At 36.0% G+C, this 20,906-nt stretch overlaps 1 protein-coding gene across 1 annotated transcript in view; it reads right to left on the bottom strand.

Annotated features, from left to right (window-relative positions):
• Window positions 1-20,906, bottom strand: part of LOC128876487 (E3 ubiquitin-protein ligase MIB1-like) — a 605,287-nt gene that overhangs the window by 182,720 nt on the left and 401,661 nt on the right. The window contains exon 4 of the mRNA XM_054122907.1: window positions 43-83. The gene's annotated coding sequence lies outside the window, so the exon portion shown is untranslated. The remainder of the gene's footprint in view (window positions 1-42; window positions 84-20,906) is intronic.

Raw genomic sequence — 20,906 nt, 5'->3', positions numbered from 1 at the left:
AAATATATCATAGTGATCACTTTATAAATGTTATTGACTCACCCAAATCTTTATACAGAATATTTAGAATAACTATCAGGTACCTGTAACACAAACAAAGGGGACATTGATTAGTATGTGTACATTCGTGATACATTCAGATATATTTATAATTGCAAAATAATATGTTGAGAGACCGTTCTGTATTTTCTGTAGAAATATGTTTTTATTAATACTAGCAGAAAGATTGTTTAATGTATGTATCAAATATTTGAATTGCAGATTCAGTATTGCCAGACAAAATTGCAAAATATTTTTATGGTCCTTTAGAACAAATGAGCCTAGAATTGGTTATACATATACATGTGTTCCTGCAATATGTGATCCATTATGAAATACTTATCTTATAACATTTATATTTAAATATCATTTATATTAAACGAAAATTAAAAAAAATTTATGGAACATTTATATTACACATTCAACATGAGAGACACATTAAGGGGTAACACCACTCTAGAGGCTGAAAAAAAGGTCTAACTTTGATAATTAATCTTGAGGGTATCGCGAAAAGAATAGGATTTCTTTTTACAGGGTTTATTTAACTCATATCAAAGTGTAAACAAAAATTGTTGTATTATAATTTTAGTACAAAATATCGACGACAAAGCGAGTCTTCAAAATTGACTTTTTTTTAAACGTCTTCATGGGAGGACGGTTTTCTCGTGTATAAAATCTGGAACAAACAACCAAAAAATATTAAAATCTATATACTATTGGTTATAAAACTACGTAGGTTTTTTTTTTAATCAAATATTGTAGAAACAGCGCACTAACCCATTTTTTGGGCAAAAAATCAGTAGTAAATTGTTATTTTGTACTAAAATTATAATACAACAATTTTTGTTATACTTTGATATGTGTTAAATAAACCCGGTAAAAAGAAATCCTATTCTTTTTGCGATACCCTCAAAATTAATTATCAAAGTTAGACCTTTTTTTCAGCCTCTAGAGTGGTGTTACCCCTTAAATATTCAGTATGGAACATTTATATTAAACATTCAACATAGAATATTCACATTAAACTTCCACTATAAGCCATTTGCACTAAACATTCAGTATATGGAATATTTGCATTAAACAACTATAAAAAATGTCCAATTATAGCGATTTTTTCATTTAGGAACGTTATGGTCCACCTAATGATAAAGATCAGATACCCTCATGATGTTTCCGAATAAACAAACTTATCACTTGGTTTTGTACACGTGTTCGTACAATATGTAAGGCATTATGTGGATTCCCTGTTGCGTATGCCTTCATTCATGCGCGTTACAAGATCTCCTGTCCATTGCTTTATTTTTTCCATCATCTCGCGATGTCTTCTTTTTTCAATCCCTAGTAGTGGTGTAATCTCGTTTCGCGGGATGGTCTTGTGGGGTGAAATATGATTACGATGATAGCGATAACGATGTTACCGGAGCTGGCGCAGCTAGGCCATCTATCCCAGATGGGTCTTGGTTCGGTTGATATAGATGAGTAGAATAATATAAGTTGGCCATCTTTTAGGGATTAGGTTTCCAAATGCCTCGAAACGTTCATTTTTAAATTGAAACAATTCTTCTTGGAGTTATTTTGCATACATCAACTCTTGAATCGACCGATGATGTTAATTCTAATTAGAATTTATCAGCTTCAATTTTTCTCTGATATAAAAAGTGTCATTAAACAGACTTTAGCAGGCCCTACAACATGTTTCGTTGTATTAGAAAATTTTTGTTCTCTCTTAAGATAATAATTGTCATTCTAGGTAATATTCTTCTATGCGAATGACTTGAGCATAGTGATGGTAAACGAATACTTTAACGATCCACGTTATTATTATACTAGAAGTAACTATTTCAAGTCATTCGAAACTTGGTATAAGTATGTTAAGTCATTTGATTAATATTATAAATTTTTCAGTGCAATTTGATGTATTAAATGTTTTAAATGGAGACTTAACATTTTACTTTCGAGGTGCAGATATGCGAATGTATTCCAAATAGTAAGATACTTGTAACTTTTGATGTTCTGATGCTTTCAACCAAGATATTTAGTTACTTCTATTAATTTTTAACCTTATTATTAAATTACAGAGCAACCGTCTCTTAGAATTTTATTTAAAGAGTAATCTTTTAGAAATTTTAAAAAAATTTCCAAATAATATCTACTTTTTAAGGCGTTACATTATGAAGACCGCTTAAATAAAACCGATAAAGTCTTTGAAATAAATCGATGACTTCGAAACTTGATTCTCTAAAGAAAACTGCCAGACGTCAAACTCCTCCCAGTTGCATATCTCGGGCACAGGAAGCATTTGACTCTTCGTAGAGCTTGCATTTGCTCAAGGACGTCATACAAGTGCTCGGTAAGCACGCCGGGACTCGTATGATGCTTTAATCGTGCACAGTCATCGACAATTCTCCGGACACGTTTACCAGGTTATTAGAAAGTAGCCCTTGCCAAAGTGGATCGAACGAGTTTTCAGAAAACAGATTAGAATGCAAAGAGTTGGTCTAACTTGCGAAAAATCTTGCATTTAAGAAGTTGAGAATGATTATGCTTTTTTTAAGTATACAGAGGGTATCCTGGTAAATGATTTTTGTAAAATAGTGATTGGAATGACAGTTTATATGTAAAAATCGATTAGACATCCCAGTTTTCTCGAAAATATCCAGGGTAGTCGAAAAAACGTTTCTTAGTGCATGTTTCGTAATTTTTGTATTTAAAAAGATCTTAAATTAATAGAATTGTAAGAGTCTTTACGTGAGCATTCTGCGGTGATCATTCCTAACAGAGAGGTGAGTTACATATCTGAAATTAAAAAGTCAATCATTTTTTAGTAATGTATTAAATTATTTAATTGCTATCGAGACATATTTTTGAAAAAAATATTTAAATTTGCATTTACGACATTTAGTCCTAAAACAACCTATTTTTTACGGATACAAAAAAAAATAGCTTGAAAAATGGAAAATACCCTCGATAGCACTTACAAGACGTTATTAGATAATTTGATATATTATATTATTCTGAAATGCTTATACTTCAGAATATGTTCCTAATATTGGACAATGTTTCGTTTGTCCCCAAAAAATTAATTAATATGTATTTTTTCGGACCATTCTACATAGGTTTCCCCCTTCATATACTTTTGATTCACCCACCCAAAGTGGCCATCGCGCTCCAAGAGCAGATAGTCAGATAATCGTCCAATCGAAGGTGTCAATCGTCCGCGTTGAGAAACAATGGGTTAAAGTTTAACCGTTAAACAGAGATCCTTCCACCTGGTATTTTCTGGTGTCCCTGGATCGCCGATGAGACACGAATAGGCAACTCGATTTTGAGTCCAGCGGGCTCCCGTTTGCCCTGCTAATTGATTTAATTGATTTTGCACACGCTACGTCATTATTGATGCGTGGTAGCGTGGTACTGGACCCGAGAGACATTACAATCACCGATCCAATCGAGTTGGCAGGCAATGACGTGAGATGCCGAGACACACAGCGAGCGTTGCGCTTGTCGCTAGGCAATTACCAGGTTACCGAATCAACGATGCACGAACGAACATTCAAACATTTCCGAATGCTTGTCAACGACAACCTCTCGACTGTTACGCACCAGCTGCGGTCCTCCTTTTTTCATCGGAAACCGCAGAGAAATTGCTGATATCACGTTTCAAGAATCATCTTCTTCTACGATTCTTCCTCTTAACCTCTTATTTGATACAGTGCCGAATAAAATCATAGGATATATCATGTGTTCGAATATGTTGTATAATTGAAAGAAGTATATGTACATTTTACACATTCTAGACGTACATACAGTGAGGAACTTTAATATTTGGACACTATGAGATTTTTACATTATCACATCATAACTTCGTTTCTAACAAAACAAGCAAGAAACATAATCAATTATTATATTAACGTATATGTTTAGTAAACAATTGTATAAGTTTTATTTACATAATTTTTAAAAAAATATCAGCTTATAGGGGTTGATGAGACGAAACTTTTTTATATTTACAGTTTATTCATAGGATGGATAGTTTCGAAAATAAAAATTGAAAAGTTAGAAGTTCGTTGCAAAAACTGAATTTCAAGAAAAAGATCTTTTAAGTTTTCAATTTTGATCTCTGAAACTAAATGTCGTATGACTAAACTGTAAATTCAAAAAAAGTTTCGTCTTGTTATTCTCTATAAGGTTATATATTTTTTTTTAATTCGATTATTCGACTGTTGTTTTTTTTCTTTAAGACAACAGCAACAGCATCAGACCACTGCGAGATCTCAGGAAAAAGATCTTTTAAGTTTTTAATTTTATTTTTGAAATTAAACGTCTTATGGAGAAACTGTAAATATAAAAATGTTCCATCTTATCATTTCCTATAAGCTGATTATTAAGCTTATAAGGATTATTATAGCTGTTATAAGCTATAATAAGCTAATGTAATAAATACAATATAATAGAATACAAGCTAATATAATAAGTACATGCTGAACATTACCTAAAGACGCGTGCACTTGTGCAAAACGAAAGAACAGCATTATTATATCGATTGTAGAACATATTCAACATACATTGTATACATTTTTTGTATTTTTACCATATCACTGTATGCCATAAATACATGAAATCTGTAGTCTAATAATTACACAGTGTAAACAGGGAGAATAGGAAGCTGAGTATCCAATACAACCGCAAATAAACAATAAACAAAATCTAGGTTTCATCTGCTATAGACGCCGACGGTTATATTTATCAATATGTACTTTATCCTCGAAAATATCGTTCGTTGATCCAGCGTTCCGCTTCGAGAGAGAGAGAGAGAGAGAGAGAGAGAGAGAGAGAGAGAGAGAGAGCTGGTTTGTGTTAAAAAAAAAAACAAACAGAAATAAAACGCAAAAATAAAAAAAACGGAAAAAGAATACGAGAAACGGCTCGAAACAGCTCGGCTCCCTTTGCGAACGAACACGAAGCCGTTCCCCGTCCAAATGAAATTATTGATCATTCATAGTGTGCGATCCGGTTTGCAAGAGTGGCCACGTTAATTCGCAACACATGCGGAAGTTCCAGGCATCCGATGCGGGAGGACAAGCGGTGCATGCGACTGCAGTCGCGCAGCCGGAACGGAATTTCGCGAGTGCAATCGACCGGCCGACGACTCAGCGCTGATCTATTCGATGCTGTCCCAGCTAATGCGGTTTTCGGTGAGCGTGCAGTTTTGCGGGATCGGGGACGATACAACGCGGCGCCGACGAATATCAATCTTAAGCCAAGCGAGAAGATAATCAGCTTGCGGGCCCGTCGCTTGCGACACTGCTGCGCGCCGATTCCGTTCCAACGGCCACGGATGTTGTCCAATCGTTATCCTAACGTTTCATTTACCTTTGAGACGAATCGCCACGTTCGTCGAGTTACCTGTGCAACGGTGGTTTCGTTTCTATTGTGCGTTTGATACGCATATCGAGTATTTCGTTTAGAAGGTGGCATCCCGTCTAGACGCGTTATTTTTAAGTTACTTGTACGATTTTTGTTTGAGAATATCGTAAGATTCCTAGTAGCAAAAATTGTTGGCATTTTGATGGGCCATTGACGTGATATCGGTTGGCCAACGGTTAGGATTGTCGCCCTTTTCTTCAACTGAGCCAACGATCACAATGTAGGCCCCACGTTACTTTCAATATAAAGGGCCAACTGAAAATTTCTTTCCGTAGGGCCAACTCTTGACTAGGTACAATAAACCAACAGTAGGCGGACAATTGGCTCTACTACACTTCAATAAAACAGCTTTCAGAATGTTTTTTGGAGATTACTGCTTTTACATGTGAGACTTACACCTTAATTGAACAGTGAAATTGAAATAAAAACCAATTTGTTTATTTAAAAAGTACACCATCTCAAATGTTTTTAATGTTACAGTCTTTTATTCAACTTTTGGATGTGTAAAAATTCACTCAACAGAATCTTAATGAAAAATGTGGATATTAACAAAAGGTATAGAAAGAAACGTATACTTCTCACAATAATTAAGTAAAAGTAAACATTTCTTATGTATATTAAAAGAACAGAGACACATACTTTTTGGTTCAGAATGTTCTTTGGAGGTTATTTCTTTTACATATGAGATTTATACTTTAATTGAATAATAAAATTGAAATAAAAACCAATTTGTATATTTGAAAAATATTTTATTTGAAATTTTGTAATGTTAGTCTTTTATTCAACTTTTGGATGTGTAACGTTCATTAACGGGCATTATCCCTCCCTTATAAAGCTTTATTAAATTTTGCCATTAATTTATATGGAGACCACAGGCATTTTTTTTTTAAAGACGTAAGCCACTCTGATCGTACAACACCAACACTTCCATTGTCACCATCTTGAGTTGCTTCAAATTCAATTACTTTGTACATTATGTAAAAATAAAATAGGAACTAGCTGGTTATTGTTGCTCGCTTAATTCATATAGCTATTCATGTTTATTTTGTGTGCGACCCTTTACGGGCCACACAAGGAACTTCCCGATTTCCGATTACAGCGCCATCTATCGCGAATAAAAAAATGTTTGAAACTAGTGTTTTGAAAAGATCTCATAGCCAGCTTTCACAGTGCATGATAAAAAATGAGGTGTTCCGTTAAAAAATCATATTGACCTTAACGTGACTTTGACCGGTCCTCTGAAGGTCAAACGTACGTGATCGTTCAATAGAATTTTTGAAACCCTAAAACATTTCTCTAAACCATTTTTCTCACAAATGTTCCATTTTGGAAATATTTGAGTGTTTCCATACTTTTGGAGCATCCTGTATGTATACAGGGTGTCCCAAAAGTCGGGGAGGAGCCGGAAATGGGGGGTAGCTGAGACGATTCTGAACAACAATTTCCTTTGCAAAAATGTCGGATGGGGTTTCGTTAAGGAGATATTAAGAGAAAACCCCGACCAATCAGAGCGCGCGTAGACCGTTGGAGCGGCCGCGGTAGCGAAGGCTACGCGCTAGGTCGATGCTTCGATGCACGTCGAGTCACTTGTTCGCGTGCAAGCGCGGCCACCAGCGCGTAGCCTACGCTACCGCGGCCGCTCCAACGGTCTACGCGCGCTCTGATTGGTCGGGGTTTTCGCTTAATATCTCCTTAACGAAGCCCCATCCGACATTTTTGCAAAGGAAATTGTTGTTCAGAATCGTCTCAACTACCCCCCATTTCCGGCTCCTCTCCGAGTTTTGGGACACACTGTATATACATGTATTATATACGCATAAATATAATAATAATAATAATAATAATATATGTATATATATTATTTATTTCCGTTTAGTTATTCACTCATCAATTTATATTCTCCCATTTAGATTGCATTATTGAGTTAAGTTTTCTTAAAAAAACTAAAAAAACTACTGGACCGAATTAGAACAAAATCTAATCAGCTCTAAGTTAGGTTGATACACATCGATTGCATCATCGATTATTTTGATCTCGCTATTAATTTTTTATAAAACGTTAACGAAAAATTTGTTTACATACGTACATACATACGCACGCACACACACACGCACACAAATAATTTGTTAAAAATAGGCTAAAATTACTCCAATCACCTTGAAACATCTGCTAAAAAATCGATTTTTCATTTTAGGGGCAAATACAATAACTTCCCTATAAATCGAGAAGTTACAAATATTATATACGAAGCGCGTCTAATCGTGATAAATGCACGCGTTCAACTGCATTAGTGCCTCGTCGCTTCCTACCGTCGCCTTCGCCGATCAGTTTTTTGTTTCATAACCGTCGTTGTTAGGAACAAAAATTAAATTACTACTTACCTGCTTTACATTAGAACGGATCACCAAACGGACTGCAAGACGCCATGCAACTGCACACAATATACATGTAACAGTCATTTCACATTTAACTCGAAAAATAAAACACTCGCGTTGCGTATTATATTCGTAATTCGCTGGCTTTGACTGGCTTCACGCACGGCATTTTCAATCATTATTTGTGTTTTATTGTAAATGTCAATGGGCAACATACAATAAAGTAATGGATAACAAAAATTAACTGTCTGGTGACAACGGTGCCCGCGCAGCATCACATCGATTAAAAATTAAAAGAAACAAGAATCCAAAGACTCGCCCCGTCGTTGTGCCGGCAATAAAGCTTTTCATTTGTTTTCATTTTTGCTTTCTGAAATTAAAGTTGACAAATGTGATGAATAATCAATTAATAGAGTTCACTATACTGTACATAACAAAACTTCAGTGGGCCAACTATGGCCCAACGATAGAAAACCGCGAGTATTATTCATAAATAAGAATAGACAGAAATTTTTAACCGACTTCGAAAAGGAGGAGGTTACTCAATTCTACATGTATTTTTTTTTTTTTAAATATCTGTTCACCGATTACGCCGAGATGGCTTGACCAATCGGAATGAATCGTGTTGCATCTTGTAGAGCATGCCCTCTGGGTGATCCTGCTGTCAAGACTTTTTGCGATTTGTCATTTTTTACCCGTCTTTTTACCAAAAAACCGTGATTTTTAGGTATGCTTGCCGATTACGTCGAGATGGCTTGATGAATCGGAGTGAAACCTCTTGCATCTTGTCGAATATCTCTTCCAGTTGGTCGCGTAAAAGAAACATTTTGTGATTTGTCATTTTTTACCCGTTTTTTTTTAAACAGAAAAATTTTGTCTTGGTTCTTACTCCGAGACGGATGGACCAATCAGATTGAAACTTCTTGCATCTGGAAGAGCATTCGCCATTTGGTCCCATAACAAAACATTTGTCCTTATTTTGTTTTTTACCACTTTATATCACTTTTTATCGCAAAAAGCGTACTATTTCACGTATGTTCGGCCTGAAACCGATGAAATCGATGAAACCCCTTACATTTTGCTGCCGGAGAGGTTTTTGCAATGATCACAGATGCAAAAATTTATGAATTTCTGTATTGTTTATAACTATTGTTATCGCAAAATTCCTATTATATGATGTAACTCTGTGAGGAAATTACCGAGCGCGATGGAACCTTCCACATTTCATAATAGATGAATTCGTGATGTTCCCATTTGCAAAAATTTATGGACACTTTTATTGTTTGAAATCATTGTTGGTGCAAAATTTGTATGCTCTGGTGTAGCTCGACAAGGAATTTACCAAACGCAATCAATCCTTTCACATGTATTTGCACATGTATTCCTGATAATCCCATTTGCAATTATACAGGGTGTCCAAAAAATGTTGGATGTCCTTGAATAGGGTATTTGGGGGGGGGGGGGTGATTTGAAACAATTTTTTCTTAAGGAAAATGTTGTTCGAGGCTTCGTTAAGGACATATTGACAGAAACCGCCGACCAATCAGAATGCGGTAGCATAGGCCCCGCAGGCGCTCTTCCGGCATACTCGCGCTCTGATTGGTCGGGAGTTTCTGTTTCTGGAATATCTCCTTAACAAAGTCTCGAGTAACATTTTCGCTAAGAAAAAATTGTTTCAACCCTCCCTCCCCCGGGGAACAAGCCTTTTCAAGGACCTCCAATGTTTTTTGGTCATCCTGTATATTGTTCATAACTGTTGTTATTGCATGAAACCTATTGGTTATAGATTGCCACTAACAAGAGTGAAATAAAATAATTTAAAAAAAAAAAAATTTAACCGACTTCGAAAAAGGTACAGTGAAAAGTATGAAATAATTTCTAGTTAATTTATATGAATACGCACTAGCTCTAGATATAATTGTTTAAAAGTATGGGAAAATGCAGTAAAAAGCATGAAATAATTTCTAGTTAATGTATATGAATCTGCATTATCGACCGAGCACTCCACATTATCGACAGAGTGATCTGCATTATCGACAAATCACTCTACATTACCTACAGAGTAATCTGCATGATCGACCGAGCACTCTACATTACCGACAGAGTAATCTGCACTATCGGTCGATAACCTATCAGACCTAACCCAGACCAACCAAAACATCTGGCCGATTGTTTCACAAAAATTGTGAAACAATTGTGCTCGGTCGATCATGCGGGTTACTCTGACGATAATGCAGAGTACTCGGTCGTTAATGCAGATCGCTCTGTCGGCAATGTAGAGTGCTCGGCCGATAATGCAGATTACTCTGCAGGTAATGTAGAGTGCTCGGTCGATAATGCAAATCACTCTGTCGAGAATGTGGAGTGCTCGGTCGATAATGCAGATTCATATACATTAACTAGAAATTATTTCATGCTTTTTACTGCATTTTCCCATACTTTTAAACAATTATATCTAGAGCTAGTGCGTATTCATATAAATTAACTAGAAATTATTTCATACTTTTCACTGTGCCTTTTTTGAAGTCGGTTAAATTTTTTTTCTAAAAAATTATTTTATAGAATATAACAACAGATTCTTGTTTGTAACAAGATTTCCACAACGTCTAAGGACAACGTTTAAGCGTTTGCGTGCTTTAGTTGGTCCGACATAGTATTATTGTTGCAAGTTTCTTGTAAATTAACCAACTATAGTAATTTTTAGCCCAACATTGGGTATTTGTAGGAAAATTTTCATAATCCTTTTAACGTAGGCTCTTATTTGATCATTTGTAGGCAAAAGCACTAACTATATCTCAACTGATTCTCAACTATTGGAAACCGTTGGCCAACCATAAATGCTACTAGGAATGTTTTCCAATTCAGTTTTTTCTTATTAACAACAGATTAATAATTGCAACTGTAAAAGTACTTTATTAACATTAATAGAATGCCTTCTAATTGTATGGTTTATGCTAGATCGTTCTTCGTTGAGTGCCGAACAGCGAGTGATCCCTGTAGGCCAATCAATAGAGCATTTTTATGTGACAAAAATAGTAACAGCAAACCGATTGTGCGGTTACATAAAATGAGATGCGTAGATTAATAGGTATATACTTTTCACTCCCAACTCTGTTCCCTTTTCTTGTTATTTACAATTTAATGGTAAAAATCGTGATTTTTGTCGTTTTTTGCGTATAAATTTTAAACTAATGCAGCAATATCAATGCTCCAATGAGATAAAATGTAGATGATGAAAATACCTACAGAATGAGACCTCGAACGTCTCGATCGGATAATGAGGAACGGAGAAAAATCTGGAAAACCGGAAAATTTGGCGTTTTTTCACAAATTCGTATCTCCGCCATTTTTTAAACTGAAGCGCTGGCCTTTTGGGAACAAGTAGTGATTGGTATGTTTTTTATGCGTGCAACAAGCGGGAATTGTCGGATAGGTGGTTTTTTCACAATCGCAATCTGAATTTTTCAGTGCGCTTTTTTCTATCAGGCCTGTATGCGTTATCGTATAATAACCTGTTGTTAAAATTGTTTTTTAAGTAAAGATGGACGCAAAGTCTTCTTTTCCTTCTAATTTTCCTACATCGATTATAATCAACAATATCCTCGTCTAACTCAGACGATATATTATTTATAATATTTTTTTCGCTATCATTGATTATAATCCATGTAGGAAAATTAGAAGGAAAAGAAGACTTTTCCATCTCTACTTAAAAACCAATTTTAACAACAGGCTATTTGTGATTACTAGGGAACTGTCGCAGTCAGACAAAAAGTTCTTGGCATTCTACAGGATGTCAAATTTAATTCTTGATCTGCCATCATGTAGACAGCTAATATAATAAGCACTGAAAAGTTAAAATTGTTTAAAAAAGTAATAATGAATGTCTGCAACGCGACGCAACTGCAACCTTGGATCCGCGGTTTCGTGTAACTATGTATGTAGTTTAAGATTGGTTTGAAACTGATCGCTTCGTGTGTGCTTCGTGTGTTTAGACTCCTACAATATACATATATGTCTCTGGGAAAACATTCGGCGCCGTTTCAAAGACAGAAAGCATATCGAAAAATTATATTTCCTTTCTTTGTTCGGCAAAAAAAAATGTTTGTTGCCCTTCTTTCAATCTTCTGATTGACAGTAATACAAACGAGTAAGTGACTTTCTTCTGACCAGATTTTCTTCCAAAGTAAAAAGATGTTAAGGTATGCTTATCACGATTACACGATTTGTCTCGCATTCTGTAAAAGATACAAACTCTTAGGAAGTACGCTTTTCTTTAGCCGAAGGCTACAAAGACGAGAAGACAATATTGCATTATGGTTCTTGTAATCGAAACAAGAAGACTGCTCTTGCGAAATGTTTTAAAGGATAGCATCTATGTTTACTTCAAGCTCAATATTTTTTTATGATTTTGAATAAATGAATCATCATATCCGTATTATTCCTGCCAAAAACATGCTCCAATAAATGTAGATTGCACGAGTTGATAGTTGATTAATAGTTTCTTAATTTCATATTGAAAAGAATTATTCTTATTATATTCTATGTACAAAATTATAATAAAAAAAGAAAACATCTTAATAATCCTATTATTCTCTATTATATATGTGTTCGTCCTAATTTTTGTTACAAATATTTGCTTAGACGAAAACAGTTAAATTTACTTGTATTTAAATTTCGTAAAAATACTAATTAAACTGTTACTCCTTCATTAGTACATAACAAAATTCATTAAAACAGCCCAGTACCAGAAGCATGATAACGTTAATATTGTGACTTTATGAAAAAAAAATACAAAAGATGCAAAAGGATACGTATTACGATAACGTGTGACTGTAATTAGCGTAATGTTTCTGTTATTTAACCCTGACGAAGTTAATTATTTATAACTATTTCGTTCAAAAGTTACAACAACACTTTTTTAAGCATCAAGTTCAAGGAGTTCATCGAGTGATGAGTTAGAGCTTCAAAGTATTAAAAAACAGTTAATCTTTGCGAGTTAATTCACCTGAAAAATTGGTTCAAGTGCATGTTGCACATACTATTTTACGAAAAACAAATTAACTTAAGTATAGTTTTTGGTTTTCGTCACAGCATTTTTTGAATTCTTGAGCTTCTACGTAGTGATACAGTCTGACTTTTGTTGAATAATCACTAGCAACATCTTTTTGAAGATTTTTTAGAGTTTGAGTCAATTTCGGCGATTTTTTAACTTTTTGCGATGAATCCTTTGATTTTTTTGTTTTTTGCATCAATCTCTTGTTTATATTTCCAACTTTATCGTTTGAAGAGTAGTCAATTCTTCCCATAAAAAAGTGTTTACATGAATTTTCATTAGAACAATCAAAGCAACTTAATGAATTGAATAAAATACAATTATGCTGTAATTTATTCCACGAGTATTGATGTACTTTCATAGTACCTACGAAAGGCATGAAATGATTTGGTAATATTGCATCAATATTCAATATTATAATTTTCTTGTACGAAGTATTGGGGCCATCTGCCATGAAAAAATTATAATTAATAATAAAAATAATTTTAGTAATAATTGAATATATTTATACTACTTTTTTACACGGTACTGACATTTTAAATTCAATTAGCAACTGTAATTATTTAGTTATAAATTTGATAATATCCGGTATATTTCGGTATTATTTAGGTTAGTAATAAGTACAAAAGTTCATTACTTATGATAAAAAAAATCAATAATTAACTAAATTGACCAGTACCACGGTACTGACAAGTCAATTTATGACATACCTTTTTGAAAACTGACTTTTAAAACTTGTTGCACAATTTCAACAGTGTTATGTTTTTAAACATTACATTTTTAATGTACTTTCAATAAGGTTAACTAGTTGTTTTACAACTAAGACAAAGAAAATAAGAAGAAAATTTTAGAAATGGACATAACACGGTACTGACTTTAAGTGATATATTGTAAGTTGTCTCTGGACTGCAAGTTATATTACACAGAAAAAGTGATGAAATATTTTCATGAGGATCGTATTAATACAAAAATTTTATGAATACAATGTTAATGTATAACCAGTGAGAGTAAATAGTATAGGACATTAATAATCACTGTTAGAATGGGATCACCCAGAACTATCTTAAGTTGGATTAGTGGGTATAATATATCTTTTAGTAGGAAAGTTGTACAACTTGTACCCCCACTACACCCTCGATGGTCTTATCAAGAGGAATTGGTAATATCTGATCAATTAAATAAATTAACAGATAGAGGTGTAATTGAGGAAGTTAGACCGACCAAGAGCCAATTCATTTTTAATATTTTCTTGGTACCAAACCCAGATGGTGAGCATCGGTTGATTTTAAACCTTAAATCGCTTAATAAATTTATTGATACGGATCATTTTAAATTAGAAGATGGAAAGATTGTTCGAAAAATATTAGGATGCGTTTGGCTTATGGCATCAATCGATCTTAAAGATGCTTATTATGTGATTGCAATTGTAGACTCACATAGAAAATTTTTAAGATTCTATTTTCAAAAGAGGCTGTATCAATTTGTCTGTTTGTCGTTTGGTTTTAACGTAGCGTCATATGTTTTCACTAAAGTAATGAAGCCAATAGTAGCATATTTACGCTCAAAAATACATGAAAATTCCAGTTTCATTGATAGCAGAATTCAATTGGTGAAGTCGGAACATATTCACAACTTCTAATTTTATTACACCATTCAATCCAAAGTTAGAAATTTTTTCTGATGCATCCTTATCAGGCTGGGGAGCTTATTGCAATAGAAAGTGTGCATACGGATATTGGAAAAAAGAGGAGCATGCATACCATATTAATATACTAGAATTAATGGCTGCTTTCTTTGCCTTGAAATGTTTTGCGCAAGATTTGAAAAAATGAACCATGAAAAAGGAACCCTTGGTACATTCATTCCATCTTACAAAACTGAAAAAAAAGGCCTCATAAAGGAAATCCCTCTCGATTTAACGATGGAGGAAATTATCCACAATTCTGATTCTCCAGCTAAAATCATCAATGCAGTAGGACTCAAGAAGAAATCTTACGATCAAACCACTAAAACTGTCAGCTGATCTCCCAGTGAAACTTTATTTATAACATTTGAAAGCAGCACCCTACCAAATCATATCAAACTATTTGGCATTCTCAACATACGAGTGCTCATATACATAGAAGGAGTCAAAACATGCCACAACTGTTAGAGATATAGACACACACGGCTAGCCGTTGTAGAAGCATCAGCTCATGCCATGTGTGTGGAGAAAAGGACCTAGAAAAATCCCATAAATGCACTCATGGCGGAAGGCTCTGCTGCCTTCACTGCAAAGAAGAGCACAGGACTTTTTCTCAGGAATGCATTGAATATCAACATAATAAACTTCTTCAAGAAACGATGGCATGTCAAAGCATTGGATACTGGGATGCCAGAGAATTAATACCCAACAGGAATGCTGATCTAAAACTCTTAAATCAATCTAACTTCACCCAACAAATCAGACTGGACAAGCCTAATTTTCCAGCTTTAAACCCTATATCCAATGAAGCAGAGTACAAATTAAAACAAATAGGCGGACACGCCTGTGTAAACACAGACTACTGGCCAAAAAGATCGAACACAATCGCACAAATTTTAATTGCTCCCAGTATAAAAACGCAGAAATCACTCAGAATTACATCATCAAGCCCTCAACCTTAAATAGTATGTCAAACAGCACACCACAAAAAACACAAGTTTACCCACAAAATATACCAAGGTACTCGAAAAGTATCAAATTAGTAAACTCACCGGCAGGAAGAAGTGACATCGATCAAAAACAAATACATCTATCAACAGGCTCCAATTCAAAAGATTCTAAAACTCTAATTATCAAGCAATATAAAGGATCATTAAATTAAAAAAAAACAACAATAAACATGAGTCCAACTAATATTTTACTGTGGAACTGTCGCAAAATTTGCAATAGCTATGACATCATAATACTAACCGAAACCTGACTTAAACCGGGAAAACATCTCTCAACCAGCACTCATAATATCATAAGGAAAGACTGCACAAATCAAATAAATGGTGGAGGTGTAGCACCCATCATATGCAATAATATTAAGTATGTCTCAGTGAACATCTCAGGCATAGAACAAAAAAGCGACTTTATCGTAGTAGAAACCACCAATTTAGAGCAAAACATAACAGTTGCAGACTGTTACAGGCCTCCTCAGGAGCCATTCAGGAATATTTGGAGATGCAACATCAAAACCTTCTAATACAAAGGGAGTTCCGTAAGGTGGTGTGCTCAGTCCACTTCTCTTCAGTCTCTACATCAACAACATTGCAAACGATATACCAGAGGGGATGACAGTTACACTCTATGTGGACGACATTGCAGTTATCTCTCAAAACCAACAACTCCAACCAGCAAAAAGTAACCTTCAAAAAGCAGTTAACATAATAAGACTCAACCTGGAAAAATTAGGCCTACACCTTACGGCAGAAAAAACAGGACTATTGTCCTTTGGTAAAACACCTCATAAACCGATGCCAGCAGACATTACCATAGGCAATCATAGCATAGACTCCAAGCCAGTCGCTAAATTCTTAGGTCTAAAAATCGACTACAAACTTATATTTAAAGATCATGTACAGGCAGTTCAGATTCACTGTTACAAACTTTTAAACATCATCAAGTTCCTGAGGAGGACGTGGTGGGGTTGTAATTCACAGTCTCTAATAACCATTTATAAAGTGCTAATCAGATCCAAGATTGATTATGGCAGCATGTGGTACTTCCCATCTGTACGCGAATGCACGTTATCTGCAAAATCTGTGAAAGAGTCGGCACACACACAAATTACTGAACTAATAGTTTATTGTCAGAGCAGACAAAACACAAGGGATGAGAATATTTATAGTTGCCGTCATCAGAGTCCATACCCGCTGGAGGACCAGTTTTTGTTCTTCCTTGCGCATCGTTGCTCTGATTGGTGCCCTCATATTCCCACTCCCACACCCACGCGCATGCGCGTAACGTCTTGTGCTGTGGTGATGCGGCGTCCCTGACGCCAAAGTCGACCATTTGAGGCATTGTATATGTATATTAAACACTGTTGCTTTCATATTCCATGAATTCCATCCATTTCACCGTACTTTTGTTTCACTCTGTATATTGATCACAGTCAATGAAGGGGGTTAGGAATCCACGGAATGGGATTATCGAGTTTCGATAAGTTCCCCCCACTACCTTCTAACCTGCGCGAAGCAGGTATGGACTCTGGTGACGGCAAATATACAAGAACACTGCGTGGTCAATATACACTATACTAAACGCACTTAAACTATGAGTAATATAACTGTACAAAACTATAATTAATAATGAAATGATTGAGACAATCGCGCGGGCCGATAGCGAAGAACTCGTGTGGACTGAAAACGTCTACAATTGCGTGGATAGCGTGAAAAACGAAAGAGAATTTTGCACGTGTAACGTGCACGAGATGTAAACAGGTAATGGCGTCTCTCATGCAGGATGCCGGCTACCACGTGGTGAGAGCGCTGCGAACACGGCGCGTCCAGGAGGTGCTGCCGATCTCGAGATCGGCGCGCCTGCGAGTTACTGTCGCGTACGGCGAGCGATACAAACAAGAGTTTCGCCAACAGCATCAGACAATAAATCCAGGAACACACTGGAAGCTATCCAAACAGAGGCTCTTCGACTGGCAATGGAATATCAAAGGTCCACTCCAACTAACGCCATTCTAGCAGAAACTCATCTAACCAGTTTAAAAGACTGCTCCAGCTATCTGGGCTCAAAATACTTACTAAAAGCAATCTCCAATGGCTCGAACCCCATTGTTAAATTACTAGCTGACTTCTGCGAAGTCTACAGAGAGCAAAGACACTCTTTCAATCCATTCAAGGATAAAGACAGACCACTTGTACGCACCATTAACCTAATAGAGGAGTTTACTCCCCTCATAACCAGACTACCAAATCTTCTCTCCAACGCATCAGATTACATGGCACACTTTGCACAACCAAAAGTAGAACCAGAATTCTTATCCAATCTGAGAAATACCATCTATCAATCCCATCTATTAAACCCAACTATCATCTTCCAGGACACAATACTAAGTAAATATCCAAGGCACACAATCATATATATATATGGATCTAAATCAGATAGTCTTCCGGCAGTAGAAGCTGCCTGCGTCATTCCAGAACACAACTATACAAAAAGGATCTCTCTTCCCATACAAGTTTCAGTATTTACAGTGAAAAGCTAGAATTAGCCTTCGAATACATTTGTAACCACCAACAATGTTCATTTGTAGTCTGTACGGATTCACTCAGTCTCGTGCAATCCCTGGATAATCTTGAAAACAATCCACAAACCAATAGTCACATAACCAACATTAAAAACATTCTACACAATCTCAAAGAGAAAGCACCAGGTCTAGAAGTAACAATTATGTGAATCCCGGCACACAAAGGTATTGCAGGAAATGACCAAGCAGATAGGGAAGCAAAAGAGTCAGCACAAACAGCAGAATGTGAGGTATCTAATGTTTCTTACACTGACATCTTTCCACTTTTAAAACAAAAAGTGGCCGTAAACACTCATAATGAGCTGACGAGACAAGCCAGCAGCAAAGGAGGATCTTACTTCCGAAAATATTACCCTAGCAACTACACCCGCCCATGGTTTTTCAACAAAAAACTCTCAAGGTACTTCACAGTCTGGATAAATAGAGCACGATCCAATCACTGTAACCTCAAAGCCTCTCTGAAAAGAGTAAGCATAGTACAGGATTCCAGATGTCAATGCGGTTATCTGATGGAAGACATAGACCATGTTCTCTGGGACTGTTCCTGCACACAAATATACGGAAAAGAAATGGTTCATCAATTAAAAGCGAGAGGTCTGAATCCACCATATACAATAGATATGTTCTGCGACGGTTTTACGATTATTTCTAACTGTTCGTTCCGCAACGGTTTCGAAATTATGTCTAACGATCTCGTATGATGGCTAACATGCTAATGCTAACTCTCCGTTTTTGCCGCTTTATAAGATCCATCCCCTCCTGAGTCTCCTACCAAAACTTCATCGAGCCTTCGAGAATTAGGCACGTGCCTTGGGCACGTGTCCTCCTTCGGGTTATTGTCGCGCGGTTTCTTCTTTTCGCGCCCGACTCGCGGCTCCGCGTCTAGACACAAAGCCCGCTCGCCGATGATCGCTCGGCATTCGCCGTCAAACGGGCGCAGTCTGCACTTTGACGGTGTCATTTGATATTTCTTCCCTAAACGCGAGCTATCGGAACTTTAGCACAAAAGGCCCCGTGAGTGACTTTTTGGCTTTACTTTCTTGACCGATATCCACACGCGAACAGTTCGCCGACTCATCGCGGCAATTAGTAAACCCATCTAACAATAGGATTCGACAAAGATCAAACGGTGCGTTGCATTCGGGAGCTTATGATCTCGCAGACAGCCTTCCGGTCGTGGTACGAGTTGCCCCGTCTACGCCCGGTTCTTACTTCTCCCGAGCAGCATGGGGTCTCGGTGCTATGGTAAAGAGTCACCACTCCCGGTCAGGTGTTAGCTGCCGTTGTTACGGCGACATTTGCCACTCCCGAGCAGTTTTGTACTCTCGGTGCTACGGCAAATTACGGCCACGGGTTCCCCCGTGCACGTAAAGGCTTCTAGTCATGGGCGAACCCATGAACTACTGACTCCGCCTGTCAGCGCCCGAAAATCGCCTACTTCCCCATTGGAAGTATCGTTAATGCACTAAATGATATACATTAAATGACATGGTATTAAATGGTATCCTCTGTAACCTCCTTTTTTTATGTTTTATTATTTTCTGTTACATTCTGTCCGTAACAAGATATGTTCCTAAAGGGTCCTGACATTTCGATCCTCAAAATCATCGACAAATGTTAAAAAATAATTACAATTGTGATCAGTTTTACAATGTCTAAAGCAAGTACTTTATACTTTCTGACAGCACACTTAGAATAAGTTAGACATAGTAATAACAAAAATATATACAAATAGAACTAGGGTAATTGACATAAGTTCCTAAAGAGTACTACCAAATGTTCCTATTAAGATTAAGATAATTCTGTTATGTACATTCTCTACATGTTGTAAGAATATATCTACAAAGTGTAATTTTTACAATAAAGAGACCTACACATAGGTCCGAATCGGGCCTCAAGTGTTTTTTTTAAATTAAAAAAAAAAATTTCTTCTTACGTAAAAACCCGACACGTGAAATCTTTGTATTTAGACCGTCTTTAGAATAAACATATTAAGTACGAGTTCTTTCGAGTTTTGTGTCTTCCACCCGATAATACGCTGCTCGCTAACAATAAAGGTGTCTAGCAATTCAGATTTTGTCAACTTACCTTGTAATCAAAATTGATCAAAAGTTTTGTAACACTGGCTGCGATTTGTTATTAACGGACAACCTCCAATCCTATGGATCCCCTTCGTTTCCACAAGGTCTACATAAAAAGTTTAAATTAAAAACACTTTGGTGGTATGGATCTATATTAAAAACAGTTTACTGTAGGAAGAAAGGTATCTGCTAATTCAGATTTTGACAACTTACCTTGTAATCAAGATTGATCAACACTTTACAACACTGGCTGCAATTTGTTATTAAACACTACATAACAAGTCTAAATTGAAAACATTTTGCTGATATAAATATAATTAATAATGCAATAGTGTAAAAGCTTTTGGCATTTGGCAGGTTATGAATGATGACATCTGTTTCGACTTTCGACTCATAATGGCGGCCGATGAGCCATGCCGAACCGAATGATTCCGGGAGTCGACGAACGAACACTCTGCTTTCGTTTAACTTCTATTGGCTAAGTATTTACGAAAAATTTCTTGCAGTATACGATGAGAACTAGAGAAAATGAGAATGGGAATAAGAATGAGAATGAGAATGAGAATAAGAATGAGAATGAGAATGAGAATGAGAATGAGAATGAGAATGAGAATGAGAATAAGGAGAATAAGGAGAATAAGGAGAATAAGGAGAATAAGGA

This window comes from Hylaeus volcanicus, chromosome 5 (assembly GCF_026283585.1).
Source record: "Hylaeus volcanicus isolate JK05 chromosome 5, UHH_iyHylVolc1.0_haploid, whole genome shotgun sequence".
Lineage (NCBI taxonomy): Eukaryota > Metazoa > Arthropoda > Insecta > Hymenoptera > Colletidae > Hylaeus > Hylaeus volcanicus.
This window is presented reverse-complemented; position numbering and strand designations above follow the sequence as displayed.